Source organism: Balaenoptera musculus, chromosome 16, assembly GCF_009873245.2.
Source record: "Balaenoptera musculus isolate JJ_BM4_2016_0621 chromosome 16, mBalMus1.pri.v3, whole genome shotgun sequence".
NCBI classification, from domain to species: domain Eukaryota; kingdom Metazoa; phylum Chordata; class Mammalia; order Artiodactyla; family Balaenopteridae; genus Balaenoptera; species Balaenoptera musculus.
In genome coordinates, this window is record NC_045800.1 from 49,996,975 (window position 1) to 50,010,412 (window position 13,438).

General features: G+C 36.5%; 1 protein-coding gene across 4 annotated transcripts in view; it reads right to left on the reverse strand.

Annotated features, from left to right (window-relative positions):
- The window catches only part of SHLD2 (shieldin complex subunit 2), a 96,179-nt gene that overhangs the window by 81,345 nt on the left and 1,396 nt on the right, over positions 1-13,438 (reverse strand). The window lies entirely within an intron of this gene.

Genomic DNA, 13,438 nt, shown 5'->3' on the forward strand with positions numbered 1-13,438 from the left:
ATGCTCTAACTACTGTAATTTCTTGCATCCTTACTCTGTCTGCCATACTGACCTGTAAAACTCAAACCAAAATCAATCCAGTTGTTCAACTTGTCTGCTCAGCCCCTCAGGCTGGTGAGGCCTGAGAGACGGGGGAAAAAATCATCACACAACTATATATACCAGAGCCATGAAAAATTATTACAATTCTTTTAAGTAATCCCATTCAGTTAGCCCTCTCATTTCTCTCAATGAAATTCTCCCTTTCTCCTCAAACTCTCCCCTACAATCACCATCACCATCCTCTATAATCTCAGCTGATGAGGTGATCCCCCCACTTCACTGAAAAATTCATCAAGTGTGTTGATGCCCCAAATTCCTCACCTACCACCCAACACTTTTCTCCATCTGCACCATCCTTTCTTTATTCCTACTTCCGTGGAAACAATATTCCTATTCCTACTGAAACCTAGTATCCTCACTCTGTTCCCTCTACTCTTAAGGACAATGTTCAATCAATCTCACATACCTCCTTCTTCCTGTATCATCAACTTCTCCCTTCCTTCTGACTCTTTCCATTTAGCATATAAACATGCTGAACTGTCTCTCATCTTGATAGAATATGCCCTCTACCTATGATCCTGTATCTCTACAAGCTTTTTGAAAAGAATGTCTGCACTTACTGCTTCCACTCTCTCACAACTATTCACTCTAGTTCTCAGCAACCAGGCATTTATCTCTACCGTGGAGATTCCACTGAAACTGTTCTATAGAAGATGATCAATCAGCTAGTTGCTGCTCTGTCCTTATAGTAGCTGACCTATTTTCTACATTTGACACTGCTGACCACTCTTTTCTTAAAACTTCTCAGTCTTCATTTAATGACATTTACTGAAAACCTACTTTATGATAAGAACTGTGGATAAAATGATGAACATGATGGTCTTAGTCCTCAAGAAACTTAAAATCGAGTTGGGGAAGCTTTTATGGTAATTCATACTCATATTTCAACCTCTCAGATCCTTCCTTCCTTTCTCTACTCAGCCCTTAGATTCTGACACTCCCCCAGGGCTCCCCTCTTTGCTCTTCTAACATCCACCCCAGGGTTACTGTATCTACATTACCTACTCACTGATGATGACAAAATTTACATCTCTAGCTGAGAATTCTATCCGGAGTTCTGGACCCTTTTACTCTACGAAAAGATACTGGTACTTGGATATTTCACTATCTTGATAATATCCTTTGATATACAAAAGTTTTCAATTTTGACGAAGTCCTATTTATCTATTTTTTCTTTGGCTATTTGTGCTTTTGGTGTCCTATTTAAGGAACTGCTGCCTAGTCTAAGATCATAAATATTTATACCTACATTTTTTCTAAGACTTTTACAGCTTCAACTCTTACAGTTAGCTCCTTAATCCACTGAAGCCATAATTCTTGAAAGATAAGGATTTCAATGGCAGTATCTGAAGGCTTAAGAGTAAAAAGAGCTTTTTAAATTCTAAAACCATGGCTTTAAATATCACACCCCAAGGCAAGAAAACTCTGCTGGCAGAGTTTATACTGTAAACTACAGCACAGAGGAAGTAGCAGGTGGTGACGTAAATGCAATTCTTCCACGGCAATTGAGAGGACATAAAAACCTGGAAGAGGAGTGCAGAAAGAAAGAGGAATTAGAAATAGCTTAGATACAAGTTCAAAATTCTTACTACCTTCTGTCTCATCTACGGCTAAGTCTCAGGGTGAGGAAGGGTGAGAAAGATCTCCAGTATGTTTGTGGGGAAGGACCCAGAATAGAAGATAATTATGTTTCCCCTTCCCAAGTTATGGTCCAGGGAACTGCAAGCCTTTTAGCAAAAGCTTGCAACTAACACTACATCAATGTAGTAGGGGAGCAATACCAATGACATGCCCAGACCACACTCCTGAAAAGCTACCTCAGAGTCCCAAGCGTTCCAGCAAAATGTGGAAACCATTAAGGAGTTTGCCTTGGGTCAGTGGGCCCAAAAGAGCCTGGGTTTAAGGAGGACCCAGCACTCACAGACCCTCTGACCAGAGGCCATGGAAGCATCAGGGACATCAGCCTCAGATGCAGCAGAGCAGACAGGGCCACTCCAGATTAAGCCAGTACAAGGTACAACCTAGTAGTGGCCAAGGGCAGAGGATGGCACAAAGATGAGAGGCCCCTTCCTCAATGCCAGAAAATATTATAAGGCTTCTCTATGAATACCTTCCACCCCAGAAAAAAAAAAGGGGGGGATGTGAAAAAACTGAACATTTATCCAAAGGACTGATTATTTACCCAAGGGTCTGAGTAAACCTGGAATTAACTAATAAATTAGACCAGAAGGTACTGACTTTATCCTAAATTGGCAAGATTGCTATTACCCAGTAGAAATAAAGAAGCTCCAGAGTTAAGGAAGTTTCAGTTACAGAGAAATAATGAAAGTTACATGTTTGCACATTCAAATTTGTAGTTTACAAAATTTATGCCCACTACACTTGCAATTGGGTTTCTCACTGAACAAAAAGTAAAAAGGTAAAGCCCTTGCCGACATAATCTACCTCTCCAAAATCACACTGGTTTCTATCCATTCCTAAAATATGTCGAGGTCTTTCCTCTCTCATGGCTTTTCCACATGCTGTTTCCTTCACTTGTACCCACAGCTCTTTATATAGGTTGCTCCAACTCAGCCTTTAGTTTCAATGTAAATGTTTCTTCCTTGAAAAGGGCTCTCTGGCCACCCTATCTAAAGCAGCACAGCACCCTGTTACTTCTTCTCTAGCACTCCTTGCAATCTAACTTCCCAAGCTCTGTCCTTGTCTGTCTTGTTCACTGCAGGCTCTGGTCAATAATAGGTGCTCAATAAACAGTTCTACATGAATCAATGAATAATCAAAGTAAAATGTGAGAGAGAAAATAAACTTTAAAATCTTCTAATAAGTCTGAGTATTAAGGAGTTTAAAAATTTAAAGTAGACAACCACCACATTTTAATTTGGATATGAAAGTCAAATAAAAGACCATAAATAAGTTCCTATTTCCATTTTAAGAACAATGCAATTACAGAGTTTTACAAAGACAGTTATGTAAATTCATAGGGTGCCTTCTCCAGACTAAAGCCATTTAAAACAGAAACACAAAACAGAAACAAATCCAACAAAGAATAAAGACAAGTTTCTTTTTTTTTTTTTTTTTTGACAAGTTTCTTTTAAATTAAAATAAATAGGGACTTCCCTGGTGTCCAGTGATTAAGACTATGCCCTCCTATGCAGGGGGTACGGGTTCATCCCCTGGTTGGGGAGCTAAGATCCCACATTCCGCATGGCCAAAAAACCAAAACATAAAACAGAAGTAATATTGTTACAAATTCCATAAAGACTTTAATAATGTAAGATATCAATTCTTCCCATATGAATCTATAACTGTAATGCAACTTTAAGTAGAATACAAAAGGATCTTGTGTGTGTGTGTGTTTACAATGATCAATATTAGACATACTTAAATATGTAAATAACAACATAAGTTCCAGCTCTCCAAAGTGATGAGCAAGAGTCAAGCCAACTCATCCTATGAAAACAACCAAAAACACTAGGTGAAATATAAAAAACAAATCCTTAAAAGTCACTAAGCCATAATAAGATAGTAAGGAATTACCTAGTTAAAACTGTAAGAGAAAACCAGGAACCTAGAGTAAGTCAGCAATGGAGCTGCTTTTGATCTGAGGGCATTTGATCATGAGGGAAAATATAAATTTTTGTTTGATGATGTCATAGGGTATGAGGAACACAATTCAAAGCACAGGACCCACATAAAATGATGAGTCTAGTAAGACAGTATCCCCACAATAATCTGTAACCCTAAAGGGCAACACCCTCACGCTAAAAGTCATCTGAAAGTAAACCAGTCCCTGAAGTCCTATAACCAAGGTCTGCACTGTCTCATGGTCCCGGGAATTACAAACCTTGGATTAAGGTGGCACTTTGCCTGACCCCAGGCACCTATAGAATAAAACATAAAAAAATAAAAAGTTGCATAAAAAGAATAGGTAAGATACATATAAGATAAAGTGAGAGATGACAGAACTGAGTAGAGACAGTATTTGAAGAGGTAACAGTTGAAAATGTCATAGAAGTATGAAAGATCCCCATCTCTAGAATCAAAAATCACAAAGAACGAATATACAACAGAGGATATCAGTAAAGTCAATGAAATGGTCCTCTGAAGAGACACACCATCTGGTGAGCTGCCCCACCTGATCTCTTCCCATTTCTTCTCCTGCTTCTCCCCCTCCCCCACCAACACATATACTCACACTCCAGCCACAGTGAACTATGACAGAGCTACCTAATTCATATCATTTTGACCAGGATTTTCTTTTGTTTAAAAAAAGAAAACACCTGGACCACATTTAGAAGGGGGGGACAAGGATATCACAAGGATATCATAAAGATACACATAGATGAGAAATGAAATTAAAATTGGAAAGTCATCTTTCTGACCAAGTCACGTCATAGGTTTCTGGGCCAGCATTTAGACTGGACATGGCAGGCCAAAAGGCACCTGCTGCCCAAAGGCACCTTCCTAAAAGGCAATCAATCATCTGTAGCCTGAGGAACAAGGGATTAAGGTCACATGATCACCTGAAAGCACGTCCTGCTATGAGGACATAGCAGTGATCTTGATTAAGATCCATAGTACAGCTACAGGTAATTTGGCAAAAAGCATGTTGGTCAACATGATAATTTGGCTGAAATGACAATCAAAAATAAATATACCTGTACCGACATTAATTTCTTAGTTTTGATAAATGCATCGTGGCTATATAAGATGTTGATAGTAGGGAAAGATGGTTGAAGGGAACTCTGTAGTATCTTTACAACTCTTCTGTAAATATAAAATTATTTCTAAAGAAAAATTATTTCAAGAAAAATTATTATAAATAAAATTATTCTAAATAAAAAATCAATTTTCAAAAGTGGAAAAATCAAAAATACCTAGTCATTGTTTTTGTTTCTGTTTTTCCAATTACAGTTTTCCCCCACTATGCAAAAGTAGAGCATTCCTCTGAAACCTTTCATAAGCCGAAATGGCGTAAAGTGAAGAAGCAATCACCTTAGGAGACATCTATGTAATGGATACACAAGACAAATTGAGATAAAGCACAGATGCACACAGGAACAGTTCAAAGCTATGGCTGTTTGATGCTGACATGCTGAGTGTGGTTCCTGAGAAGGAGCTTGGTGGTGCACCATCTCTATAATGGCTTGGCTCCCTTCAAGACAAACGCCGAGCGCTATTTTTGCTTTTCACCTTTTTTCATAAAGTGAAAGTCCTCTTCAGATTTCTTCTAGGTATTGAAAACTGGTACTAATGTAGGTCTTTCATAAAAGCGAAGTGGAGTAAGATGAACTTTCCAAAAGTGGGGGATACCTGTATTCTACCTTAATTACATCATGGAGTGCTTTTATGATCCTAGATATATATTTTTAAGCATTATTCTTTCATATTTCAAATTTTTCAGGTGTTATCCTACTTTAAAAAATTCTAATTGATTTTTTTTTTGTCTGCACTGTGCAGCTTGCAGGATCTTATTTTCCTAACCAAGGATTGAACCCGGGTCGCCTGCAATGGAAGTGCTGAGTCCTAACCACTGGACTGCCAGGGAATTTCCTGTAGTTGATTTTTTGCCAATTATTTCTGCTTTCACTGATAACTATAGAGAAAAATTAGAAAAACGTAAATGTTCCATATTGAGAACCAATATGAAAAAATTGTGATTTAGATTAGAAACAACATGAATCTATAGAAATAGGTTATGAATAAAATCTAAGCAACCCTTGCTATCCCATCTAGCCTGTTTCTGAGTTCAGACACCAAGAGCTGGGTCAGTGAAGAACACCTGTAGTTAAAAAGGTATCATGGACTTAGGGATAGTCTTTCTGTTATTCTCATTTGTACACTTTTTCATTTTTCTCTAAGTAAATGTTAAAATAAATGAAAACCATAAGAGGCAAGGAATTGGAACTTCTCAGGGCTTGTTTTTTTTAGTTTTTCCATTTAAACTTTTTCTAATTAATTTAAAGCCAATTGTGATTGCTTCTTGAATGTGGTTGGGTTCACTTTTCTGGTGTTTGTATTGTATTTTTTAAAAAGGCAGAAAAGAATATGAAATTACAGAAGATAGTCAAAGTCTATAATTCATTAGACATAAAAAATACCAGATAATTATTATTCAAAAGTTTCATTTTATACCTGACCTACAAAAAACACATGAAGGATAAATATTTGCTTTAATTTGAACCTTTCATCAGAAATACCCCACGTTCTTGAAGTCCAGATATTTGTTCTTTCTGTATTAACACCTTTTCACCAATACTTCATTCTTTTTTTCTTTTTTTTTTAAACAGCTGACTGGAATTTTCAGTGTGTATGGCTGGCAGATATCAACTTCTAGAATCTAAGATGTAATCCCTTTGTGTTTCTTTGGTTTTAGATGGCCCTACAAGAATGCAATCATAAAGATTCTACAGTTGATGAAGACACTGTGGAGGACAAAACTATGTAAAGGGCACCTTTACATAGCTAACCCATATATCTTCAAAACAGTCTTATCTCAAGCTGTGTTTCTGACAGTATGTTACTGTAACAGAGACTGTGATGAGGCTGTCATTTCCACCCTTAAGACAAAGATAAGAAGAACTTCTAATTTCAACATAAATGCTAGATTAGTCATCTTAATTTAAGCCATTTGCCTATGTGTTACACCAACGACAATAAGTTACTGATGGCAGCTTCATCTGAAAATCTGTTGAAATCATTTGAGCACTTGATATTTCATTATAAATGCCAGATTTTTTTCCCAGAAGTTGAGGATGGGTTTCTGTTCTGTCTTCTTGTGTGGCAACAGAGCAAACACCACAGCATGGAGTTATTGCTTCGCAAGCTGTCAATGGTAAAAAGCTGTTCAAAAAAAAGGAGGCATAATCTTAAAACTATCATCATTATATAAGGTCTCAAAGGGAACTAGACTCTGCAAATTTCTCAGTGTGGAGAACATGAAACATAATGATGATAGTTTCAAAGGGAACTAGAATCTGCAGATTTCTCAATGTAGAGAACATGAAACCATAAGCATCACAATTCCCAGTGTCATGATTAAGAATGCTTCACCCCTCTTAAACTGTACTTGTATTCTAAGAAAATGTATTATCACAATAAGATAGCATGGAGAGGATGTTATTTTTGATGGCAAATATGGTAAACACTGTTGGCTGCCAATTGAACAGTTATTCCTTCCACAACTTTCTCCCCTGCCAGCAGAGCCTGCCTATACTTCAGAAGCTAAAAGTGCCAGAAAGTCCTCTTTCTAGCCTCCCTTACAGCAAGAGCATGGGCAAATAACCAATCCTAGCTACTGGGGCCTAAGAGAGCTGAGCAAGCTGGCAGGCCTTTGGAAAAGGTTTTTTTCATCAATAAAGAGATATGTATGGGAGGAAACTGCTGTTCTTCTACATAATACTTGGTTGTGTCTGCATGTGACCCCTGGAACCACTGTAGCAATCTTGCAACCATGAGGAAAGAGATCACCAAGTTGCTAAAAATAACACAGAGAAAAGCCCTAGGTCCCTAAAGTACTGGATCACTAAGCCCTGTACCAACAATGAATATCCTTGCCTCTGGACTTCTTGTTGGATAATAGTTACTAGTTAGTTTATGGCTTTAGTTTAAGCCATCTTTATTTGGATATTGTTACTTGAGGGCCAAAGCATCCTAACTAACAAAGCTAATGAATATCTGTTCATTGCATGCTATCCAGATCAGGAAGTTAAATTGTTGCTACTTAGCCAACTCCAGCCATTACTGTTACTTGAAAACTGGGTTGGCCTCTGGGTGGGTGTCCAGCCAACAAACACAACCAAGCCAAAGATCAGGAGAAGGAAGGATTTATTACTACTTGCAGCAAGTAAGGAGAACATCTGGGATCTTTCCCAAAGCAGTGTCTCCCAGAACAGCAAAAGTGGGGAAGTTTTAAGGTAAGGGTACCTGCATATTCATGTAGGCACTTGAGCAGAGGAGAATTCGGCATAACACATGGCCAAAAAAACACAAAACAAAAACAAATTGGGGCAAAGGTCAACAGAGTCCAAGCTTTAGTGTTTCGAAGTCAGGAGGGTCAACATCATTCCATCCTCCACCTGGATGGGACTTCAGTTCCTGCAGAACTCAAAGATATATTATTATGTATATCCCCTGAGGAGGAACTAGGACTCTGCTTTATCACTGCACTATTGTTTGCCTTTTCTCTGTTCCTGCATTCCCTCAGTTCCCTTAAGATCATAATTACTGAGACTTGTTCAAGGGCAAGCATTGTGGCCAGGCTTAGATCACAGAATGGCTTCTCTTATGTCAAGAAAACCACTCCTGGTTCTCTTTCTCCAGGGACCCCTTAACTTATCTGCTTACATTACCAGTGTCTCTACCTTAATCCCTACTGCTTCATTCATGTTTTTCTTTTCTGCCTTTCACTAAGGAGCAAACTCAGTATAATTATACACACATCTATGCTTCACAGTAAAGTCTGTTTCTTCTGCATCTCTCCATGATGGCCAACGGGAAGGTACTTTTTGCTTCTCCAGTATATTTTTCATTTATGTTTGCTTTTAACAGCATCAGAAATGTGTTGCAATTTTTAGCTTATAATTTCTTTCTTTCTTTTCCCTAATTCCATATTGAAATCACAACTGATCTAAAATTTCCAGAGAGAAAATGCTAAAGATAGAATAAAGATTTGCTGTTATAGAGGGTCATCCACATAGATCAATAAGTGGAGCTGAATGGTGAGGCATCTTGAATAATGAATAACTGAATGTACTATCCTTTTTACCTATAAGGAAAGCAAAAAACTTAACATCAATTTAAAAAAAGAGAGAGACAGAGACATAATGAATTACATACACGTGAGTTCAAAATCCTAGCTTAGAACAGTTAATTTTTAAGAGACCTCACTTGTTTCTTGCATGCTATGCTTAAAGGCATAAAGAACCTACTACGATTTTTCATGTTTACTCATAACAGGGAAAGAACCCTTAAGCAAGAGTTGATAAAACCTTTGTTGAATATTATTCAGCAACACAGCAAAATGAAAACTTAGCCAAACTAGCCAAGCAGATATAACTGACATTTGATTTATTAAGAAAAAAAAAGTTTTTTAAGAGGAAAAAGACTACAAACCCTGAAAATTTCAGATCCTTTTCTTGGATATAGTTTCTTTTACTGTTTTTCTGCTTATTACAAAAACATACTCACTAAAGGGGAAAAAAAATCCAAAATTACAAACTTTTCTGAATATCAATCAGAAGCACAAAAGCAAATATTAGAAAAAATTATCCTTAAAACTACGGAAGAAAGACTTGAAAAACAATCCATGATGCACCAAAATTACCAATACTCGAATAAAAAACAGAACTGGAGATATTCATAATGGCTGTTTAAGCCAAACTGTTATGATGATCAAATTGCTTTTAACCAAAATATACGCTACCCTGTATTTTCAAACCATGGTGTCATTTATCTTCAGGCCTTTGCAAATGGTCTCCCCTCTTTACGGGGTACTCTTCTCTCCCCCACACTCATCTGGCTGATTAATGAGGTACTGACAAGCACCTGAGAACTAAAACCTATTAAAATTAATAACGTGGGGCGACTTCCCTTGTGGCACAGTGGTTAAGAATTTGCCTGCCAATGCAGGACACACGGGTTCGAGCCCTGGTCCAGGAAAATCCCACATGCCACGGAGCAACTAAGCCCATGCGCCACCACTACTGAGCCTGCACTCTAGAGCCCGCAAGCCTCAACTACTGAGCCCGCGTGCCACAACTACTGAAGCCTGTGCACCTAGAGCCTGTGCTCCGCAACAAGAGAAGCCACCGCAATGAGAAGCCCGCACACCGCAACGAAGAGTAGCCCCCGCTCGCCACAACTAGAGAAAGCCCGCGCACAGCAACAAAGACCCAAAGCAGCCATATAAGTAAATAAATAAATAAAAATTAATAACGTGGGGACCTGATTTAAATAAAAAATCAAGATTTTTAGTTCCTTGTTTTAAAAGCCCTTTTAAAAAAATTAAATATTTGATTTGTTATATCATTTGGTTTTATTATATCATTTTTAATATCCAGATAGGAAAATTTATGTCAAACATGAACTAAACAACTCTATAAGAAAAACAAAATTCTGATATTAAATTCTTTCTAAGTTCAAATTCACCACTCACTCTTAAGGTAAAGTAGTCCTGAGATGAAAGAGTTTGAAAACTGATATTCTGTGTAATAGGTTATTCACTGCAGCACCACTGTAACTTCAAGATACTGGAAACAACCTATACGTCCATCAATGATAGAATAGCAAAAATAATCATGGCACATCCATACAATGAAGTACTATACAACAGTAAAAAAGAGTAAGGAGCAATTAGGCAATAAAATAAAACACATCCAGATTGGAAAGAAAGAAGTAAAACTACCTCTACTTGCAGATGACATGATCTTGTATATAGAAAATCTTAATGAATCCACTACAATAATTATCAGAATAAATGAGTTCAGTAAGGTCGAAGCATAAAAGATCAATATACAATAATCAACTGTATTTCTGTATACTTGCAATGAATAATCTGAAAATGGAGTTAAGAAAACAATTCCAGTTATAATAGCATCAAAAAGAATAAAATACCTAGTAATAAATTTAACAAAAGAAGAGCAAAACTTATATTCTGAAAAGACAAAACATGGCTGAGAGAAATTTTAAAAGACCCAAATACATGAAAAGACATCGCATGTTCATGAATCAGAAGATGTAATATTGTTAAAATGGCACCACTCAGCAGGTTGATCTATAGATTCAACATAAAACTAAAATTCCAGCTGGCTTCTTTGCAGAAATAGACCACCTGATCCTAAAATTCATATGAAAATTCAAGGGACTCAGAAGAACCAAACAATCTTGAAAAAGAACAAAGTTGGAGGACTCACACTTCCCAATTTCAAAACTTATTACAAAGCTGCACTAACCAAGACCCTGTGGTACTAGCATAAGGACAGACATATGGGTGAGCGGAAAAGAACTAAAGAATGCAGAAATAAACCCTCACATCTAGGTCAACTGATTTCAAGAGAGTGTGAAGACACTTCAGTGGGGAAGAAATAGTCTTTTGTTGAACAAATAGTGCTGGAACAATTGGTTATCCACATGCAAAAGAATGAAACTGCATTCGTTCCTTACTCCATGCACAAAAAATCAACTTAAAATGTAAAAACTAAAACTACAAAACTCTTAGAAGAAAACACAGGTGTAAATCTTCACGACCTTCAATTAGACAATGGTTTCTTAGACATGACACCAAAAGCACAAGCCACAAAAGAAAACATTTATAAGTTGGACTTCATCAAAATTAAAAACTTATGTGCTTCAAAGGCCATCATCAACAAAGTGAAAAGACACGCCACAGAATGGAAGTAAACACTTGCAAATCATATATCTGATACAGGATTTATATCTAAAATATATAAAGAACTCTTACAAGTCAACAACAGAAAGACAATCCAATTTAAAAGTGGAAAAAGGATATGAATTTCTTTTTAAAAAATATATACAAATCATCAATAAGTACATAAAAAAGATGCTCAACATCATTAGCCATCAAGGAAATGCAAATCAAAACCAAAATGAGTCACCCCTTCACACCAGAAAATAACAAGTGTTGGGGGGCTGGGATGAACTGGGAGGTTGGGACTGACATATATACACTACTATGTATAAAATAGATAACTAATGAGAACCTACTGTATAGCACAGAGAACTCTACTCAATGCTCTGTGGTGACCTAAATGGGAAGGAAATCTAAAAAAGAGGGGATATAGGTATACGTATGACTGATTCACTTTGCTGTACAGCAGAAACTAACACAACATTGTAAAACAACTATACTCCAATAAAAATCTGCAAAAAAAAAAGTGTTGGGGAGAATACAAAGAAATTAGAATCCTCTGCCTATAGGAATTAAAATGGTCCAGCTTATGTGGAGAACAGCTGGGCAGCTCCTCAAAAGATTAAACAGAGACCCAGCAATTCCACTCTGAAGTGCGTAACCAACAGAACTGAAAACATCCATCCCAACAAAAACTTGTACAAGAACGTTCATAACAGCATTATTCACAATACCCCAAAAGTGGAAATAACCAAATGTCCATCAAAGATGAATAGATTAAAAAAAGAGGGCTATAGCCATACAATGAACACTATTCAGCCATTAAAAGAAAAGAAATATTGATACATGCTACAACACGGATGAATCTTTAAAACATACACTAAGTGAAAGAAGCCAGTCACAAAGAACCATATATATTGATTGCATGATTCCAGTTAAACAAAATGTCCAGAACAGACAAATCTAGAGACAGAAAGTAGAAAGTATGTATTATCTTTCCAAATTAAATTATTTTTAAAACAACTATGTTGTTCCTGCATTTATATGCTGTCTTTCTAAATCCTAAAATAATTCTAAAATATTTTTTAAAGCACTTGAAAGCACAAACGCATGCTATGAATCAAAGAGAAAAGACCTGGAATTTTGAAACAGCTAAGGAAAACTCATAAACCTTAAAGGCAGAAAACCAGTTGTCTTTGTTGAATGCTATCAAATGACCAAAATTCCCTTCAAGTTAAATTCTAGCCTCCTTTTGTTTTTTTGTTTTGTTTTGTTTTTTAATTTTTATTTTATTTATTTTTTATACAGCAGGTTCTTATTAGTTATCTATTTTATACATATTAGTGTATACATGTCAACCCCAATCTAGCCACCTTTTGAACTGAAAATTATTATCAATAAACTTTAATTTGCAAAATATCTGTATATTTTATAAAGCAATCATCAGTGTAAAGCTGAAACTCGTTAGACTTTACATCACAGTAAATAATTTTAGACTAAATGCAACAAATACTTAACATACTTCTTGGAATAACAGAAATAGCATAACTTGGAGTCAGATACACGGTTTGAATCTTAGCATGCTATTTACCATCTAGGTGATCATCAACAATTTGCTTGGTCTCTGTGAGCCTCAGTTCACCCTCCAGATAAATCAGGAATTATAATACCTACTTCAGAATGAAAAGAAACATCCAACTACTTACTAAATGGGAAGGTGGGGGTCAGGACAGTGTTTGGATAATTTCACTCTTTTTAAAAAATCTATACAGTTTGAATTTTTTTTACAACTTGTAAATAATTTTAAAACAATGATTTTAAAAACTAAAAAATCTACTTTAGGGGTTCTTTTAGAGATATTTCGTAAAACATCTACACATAGGAGACTCTCAATTAAACTTTCCTCACTCCTTCCATAGCCTTTCTACCTTCTTGAATTCAGGTGAACAAAACTGGGAAGAAGCAAAG